Below are 6,804 nucleotides of genomic sequence, written 5' to 3' on the forward strand. Positions count from 1 at the left end.
TTTTTTTTTTTTAACCATTCTCCTCTGCGCTACTGAGAATTGCGCTATATTCCCCTTGCTGATTTCACAGACTAAGTATTTCCTTTAGCTAACCCTGACCTACTCTGTTATGAGACTGTTGAATTGCTTCACTTCAGTGATAACAGAGTGGTTTTATTTTGAAAAATGCCACAACAATACAATTTGTCATAAAGTGAAAGACAGTGTAAGAAATGTCAAGTGACTTCGAAAGCAACATCTTATAAAATACAAGTCAAAATTGAATGAACCAAAACAAAGTGGACAGATGCATTTTATTTACCAAATAGGATTATTCAAACATTATTGAAACAAAATGGGAAAATAAAAGCATTGTTTCAGCACTTCTCAGTGAGGTTTTCCAGCATTCCCAGATTTCAACAAAACTGCATCTCTAGCTGTAGAACTTATCTAAAATGTCCTTGCTACTCTGATGTTACAGTTGTTTATGAATGGCACACTGTACAAGTGTCTCATAACCTGTTTAACTTTAGATTTTGTCTTTCCTTCATTGTCTAAAACAAAGAATTTACAAGGAAATTCTTGAATGTCTAGCTTCTGGGCAAGAAGACAGGATCCTCTCTGGATTCATTTCACCCTCTGGTGGTGCTTGGGTATTTGGGTTGAATCATCTAATACAGAAGCTGGGATGGACTTCCTATAGTCCTGTCCTTTGAAAACACATGCTAGAGACAGAAACTTAGCCCAGTGGGAAGCATGTTCACATTATTCTATGATGCCCCAAAACAGAACAAAAATGTCAGAAGTGCACAAATATTTCTCTCAGACTAAGGTCACACTCAGCAATTCTTTTCTGGGAGTAAAAATGATTTAACAGGTGATGCTTTCATTGTATTAATGATCTTGTCTGTGCCGTCTCTTACATATATTACATAAGTCAGCAAAACAAGGACTAATATTCATGAAAGAGAACTAAATAATGAATGCAAAATGTTTCTTTTGTACATATAGCTGAGGTACTTTTCTGCCCAGCTGCAACAGATTACCTGTAGTTTAGCATAAGGATGACAAAAGAATTTATGACAGCAAAATGACAAAGAATATCTCTATCACACAGGACAATGCAACTAACAGCAAGCATTTTTTGTGCATCACTCAAAATTACTAATCTTAAAGAAAATTTGAGATAAAGTACAAGGTGGCTAGTAAAAGTGAAAATCTAATCACAGTGCCTTCACAACATGACTCCGACCTTTAAAATTAAACAGCTGCCATCACAAGATGAGCAGTTGTGTTTCCATACCTGCTCTGTTAATTGCACTTCCAGCTAGGCCTCCAGTAAGAACACTGACAGCAACATGTCAACAATTAAGATAAACTTGATTTTTTTAAAAAATTTTTCTTAAATGAGATTGAGACTATGAATTTCACTGGATCAACAAGAAACAATGTGCCCATCCCTATAATCAAAACTTAGCTTGTTCATTACTTGCCTTATAATTGTTGATTTAATTTTAAATATTACAGGTTAAAAATATAAAAACAACCTTTGCCACAAACACTCACATATTTCAGTAATTCTCACCTCAAGTATTTTTTAATATAGATTTAGGATTAACTAACACTATAATAAACACTGAAGGGGCCAAAGCAGTTTCATAGACCAGGACATTCTGAGGTGTAGCTACCTGAGCGGGAAAGCATTCCACTGACTGTACTAAAATGCTTCCATTCCCTCCTTCCATAAATCTCCAGGATCTCTTCAGATGTCATATTCCTAGTGCCATGGCTTGCCCTGTTTGATGCATTATGAAGAGAAAAACAAAAGGTTAAAACATTCAGACTAGATCTAGTAAACAGTAATGAACTGCAATTGAATACCAAAGTGCATGCAAGTTTATCTTCACTTGAGTTCCCAGTTTGAAGTTTGCTAGGACCTAAGCTTTTGACTTATACACTACAGTCCCCAATATAAGTTCTAGTTCACAAAGGTCTGGTTGGCTGAGGGCATGGATACTGTGCCTCACCTCCTAACACAATCACTCTGTGTTGCTCGAATGTTCTCAATTGTATGAGGACATTATACTTGAACTTTCAATATACACTGAACAATAAAACACAGAGCAGAAAGCCTATACACCGTTCTGAAGCCTGGTAACATTCACAGAATGCAGGGCAGGATTGTGATAAAATTCTAGTTTGAGCCTTCAAAGCAGCTATGTAACACAGAAATAGGTACAAGCCTTTTCAGGAATTAAAAATCCCCTAACTTGACCATCAAACTGTGCCCCTAAAGAACATACATAATCCAGTTTTGAAGGAAATGCAGGAAATGCCAGGATAACTAATACCATAACACTCTTCCCTTTACATTAATATATCCTCTTGTCTTGAATTCCAAACATAGCTCTTTGAAATTCATAGTACTAACTGAATTTCTGAACACATAACAAAGACTCACAGATATTTCATTCCATATTTGATAGAATCATAGAACAATTTGTGTTGGAAGGGACCTTTAGAGATCACTTAGTTCCTACGTGCCCTGCCATGGGCAAGGACACCTTCCAAGGCTTCAGTGAAATCTGATTTCCCCTAGCATCTTCATGGTTGTTTTTTTTCTTTTTTTTTTGTTTGTTTTTTAAGAAAAAAAAAAGAAGGAAGGAGGAAATAAAGATGTACTAAAATTATGACTCAAGGGAAAATTTAATTTTAAGAGGAAAAAAAGACTTCCCCAAGTGAGAATGTCAGTTTCTATGCTTAATTTACTTCAGGTTACTTAAGCTAAGTGTATCTGCAAAGAATCTGCAAGAATTCTGAATATGTATGGTACAAAGACAATTGCTCTGCCATTAACGTTAGTCATTAGCACTGATTGACTCAAGTTACTCAGAATTCAAAGAAAAACCTTACCCTGGATCTTAGCAGAATGGACAGAGTACATTGGTAGCCACTGAAAAAAGTGAATTTAGTTTCAAGATCAGTATGCACTCAATCTTAGATGTTTATAAGAAATTATATATTCTTCCTAGCAGCTAATATGGAAATATTATGAAAATACTAGTTTATAACATTAAGAGATACTGAACACTAGTTTACCCAAGAGTATTTAAGTTTTTACATAAATGAATATATATTGAAACTAGTATTTTAGATTTTTAATAAAACTGAGGTGACTTTCAAAAAGAGGATAAAATGTTCATGTTTGTTTAACAATAAACACACGTACTCAGTATTACCTCAAAACTGTTCCATCTTCCGCAAGCTTCAGGAAGTTTCCATCTTCAAAATCCAATGCCAAGCCTTTACAACTAAAAATAATTGTGTTTTTTTGTTTTTTTTGTTTTTTTTTTTAAGGAAGAAACAAGAAATATGTTTTCAGAAGAATGTTTCTTTGTATCAGAATAGTGAAATGCAGTTACAGAAGCTATATAACAATGCCACTTAAAAGCGACAAATCACAACCCCTCAAGCACTCCCATGTTTGAAAGTAACATATGCAAATACATATCATTACAGTGAGGGCTGGATTTCACTTACATAGCAAATTCCTACTAAATAAATCCAGTTCCATTGTTCTGTGAGTTCAGTGTGATTATTCATATAGATAGGGTTGGAGGATTAAGACCTGAACATATACAACTAAGAAATGTGATGTTCAAATCACTATTAAAGAAAATTAAATATACATTTTGACTGTACCTCCCCTACTTACTACTGCAACAGTAACACCAATATTAAGGGAGAGAGAGATAGAACATCATTCCCAGTGAAACAACAGAATATCTAAAGAGTATGTGAAGAGAGGCATTGTCAGGCTAGCCTGCACTCACAAGGTGAAGGGTACACTGAGTAGGACAGATGTGCCATAGGTTCCTAACTCACCTAGTAAATTCACAACTTTCAGAAAAATGAACTCACATTTACTTAGGTTGTTTGAAAAATGAGATCACAGTTCAATTTCTAGAATAATATTGGAAAATATAAAAGAAAATAGAAAAGTAATGCTTTCTTCATTCTGTGTTATATGGTACTCAAAGGAAAGACAATGTGCTATGAACCCAACTAGCAGACTATCCTTCCACACTTGACACGTGGGGGATTAGCATCACTATGGGCTTGCAGATCCTCATTAAGGAACCCTCAGCTTCAGGATGGAACCAAGGTAAATGAGAAATACAGAAACCCTGGTTGTCACATGAGATTTGCAATCAGACATGTTTGGAAACTCACCAGTCAAATACTGAATTGTAAAAACATCTTGAAAACAAAACACCTGTCCTTCTCCTAAGGAAAAACAAAGCCAAAACAAACAGCGATAACCTGACCTTCAAGTCCCCACACTCTTGCCACAGATAATAACCTATAAAAGTTGGAACATCAGTGATTCACATTAAAGTTCCACCTCAGATACCACTGAATTCAGACCAGAAACTTGTGTTTTAGTTTCTTACATTACAGCTTTGTGCCTAAAGCATCACTCAAGGGCTACTTCTTGGCATGTCACCTTTCCTCAGTTCCTGAGAAGATTGTTGGGATTATTCTGCCTTACACAAACAAAAACACATCTGTAAAGAGAAACATGGAGATATGACTAAATTCTAATGGTATCTGTATTTACCAGTTGAGTTAAGGGTAGAAGAAAAAGAAGCTGTATCTCAGCAAGATAAACCACAAAGTTTTGGGGGAGTTCATAGAAAGCACAAAGCAAGCTTGAATATTCATTTGTCTCTTCAAAACATCATATTAGAAGTATTTCAAGAGAAATACTTATGGCTTTAAATACTTGTTGGAAAAAATTTGAAGCTACCTACTTGGTTTGATAGTCTTAATGAATTTATAAGAAGCTATTTTCCAAGCTTCGTAAAAGTATACTACAAGTAATATAAAGGAAGTTATGAAGAAAGTTTATATTATTTTCAATATACTTACCAGAAGTCTAAGCTTTCTGGATTTAGAGTCAGCAAGTCTTTGTCGTAACCCTTCTCCGTTACCAGATACTGAGCAAAACTATCATATATTAGCTATAGATGGGAAAATAAAATAAAATAAAAAATTAAAATGGTATTAACTACATTGATTAATGTATCTAAGAATAATGCTTTCCCTGGGAAGACATGAACTTTAATACCACCTAAGAAGAAGCAAACAAGTAGCCTGGAAGCCTTGCCCCACAGCATTTTACCAGTAGTGCCTGAGTTACTTCTGGTAGGCTGGAAAACAGCTCAAGATGCTCATGCGATAGTTCTGGGGCAACTTTTGTAGCATAGCCAAGTGTATAGCGTTCTACCTTACTGCCCTAGGTCTTCAAGACTACTCGGAAACAAAGATGCTAAGCAAAGACCCAAAGCCAGCCACTACTTCCCCCTTCCAAGTCTTTTATACTAGATCAAGTTGCCCAAGGCCCCATCCAATCTGGCCTTGAACACCTCCAGGGATGGGGCATCCACAACCTCTCTGGGCAGCCTGTTCTAGCACCTCACCACTCTGTAAAGAACTTCCCCTGACATCCAACATAAATCTTCCCTCCCTCAATTTAAAACCATTTCCCCTTGTCCTGCCATTATCTACCCTTGTAAAGAGTTGACTGCCCTCCTGTTTGTAGGCTTCTTTAGGTACTGGAAAGCTGCAATAAGGTCATCCCACAGCCTTCTTTTTTCCAGGCTGAACAAGCCCAGCCCTCTCAGCCTGTCTTCATAGGGGAGGTGCTCCAGTCCTCTGACCATCTTTGTGGCGCTCCTCTGAACCCTCTCCAACAGCTCCTTGTCTTTTTTGTACTGGGGGCACCAGACCTGGATACAGAACATTTTAAACATTCCTGATAAAACATATTCTGAAGAAAACAGCAACTACTAAGTAAAAGATTCATAAGGCCAGAAAGAATAGTGTTAAAGCCTAGTACAACATTCAGCCAGTTCTTACTGTAATGCACTAGTGAAGTTGTGCAAGTAAATCTGTGCAGATAATGCCAGGTCCCATTTTCTCATAGTTCTTTCATTAAAGCTGTTCTCCCAAAGCTGCTCTTGGAATGACTTTGAATAGTGAGAAAGACAAACAGTAACAACTCTATCTTCTGGTGCTTATGCCAGCACTTATGCTTTATTGGTCATCAGTAAGGATGTGCGCAAAGGGCACGTGACAACCAGCCGCTGCCTTGTGAGAAGAGCGAACAAAATTTAAGAAGTGTTTTTCTGTAAGAAAAATGCCTCTCTGCAGGAAATCAAACACCACTTTAGAAAGCAACGCAATTTCACAGAGCAAGGTGCACTGCACCATTGCTACAATTGTTTCCATAAAACAGTTATTTCCGTATCACACTGAAGAACATCCATGGGGCATGAGACAGCAGTGCAGCATTCTGATCTCAACAGAGGGGAGACTTGCAGATGGAACACCCGAGTCTGAAAGGGGCCAAGCAGAAAAGAAGCGCTGAGGCAGAAGGTGCAGCGCATGCCATCAGGCTCTGACGGATAGCAACGCTGAGGCAGAGATGCTGAATGCCCTTATGCTCACCGTTCTAAGCACGACAAAGTTTGCCACGATCCCCTACAGAAAGCGCTACGCACTTCGAACCGCCTGCACCACCTCACGATCCGGCGGGGGGGGGGACGACTCTGCCTTTCCCAGCACCACTCCAGGCAGGAGAACACTTCGGAGGCGCCGTTTCCAAGGCAAAGACACGGCAGTGCTCCCCGGTCGGGCTGAGGCCTGCCGAGGGGGCGGGCAAAGAGAGGGGCTCCCGCTTCTCCCCTCCGCTCACGTTTCCCGTTGGCTCTCCGTCCCCCTGCGGGGCTCCACCCGCACCCGGGACCCCCGCCGGCCCCG

At 38.6% G+C, this 6,804-nt stretch overlaps 1 long non-coding RNA gene across 1 annotated transcript; it reads right to left on the minus strand.

Moving 5' to 3' along the window:
- Window positions 1–279: 279 nt before the first annotated feature.
- On the minus strand, window positions 280–5,022 carry LOC116216346. Its single transcript, XR_004158959.1, has 3 exons — window positions 4,912–5,022; window positions 3,219–3,290; window positions 280–1,774 (listed from the first exon to the last, which is right to left on the minus strand). It is a non-coding gene; the product is annotated as an uncharacterized LOC116216346 (long non-coding RNA).
- Window positions 5,023–6,804: the final 1,782 nt, after the last annotated feature.

This window comes from Meleagris gallopavo, chromosome 2 (genome assembly GCF_000146605.3).
Source record: "Meleagris gallopavo isolate NT-WF06-2002-E0010 breed Aviagen turkey brand Nicholas breeding stock chromosome 2, Turkey_5.1, whole genome shotgun sequence".
In the NCBI taxonomy this organism is placed as follows: Eukaryota; Metazoa; Chordata; class Aves; order Galliformes; family Phasianidae; genus Meleagris; species Meleagris gallopavo.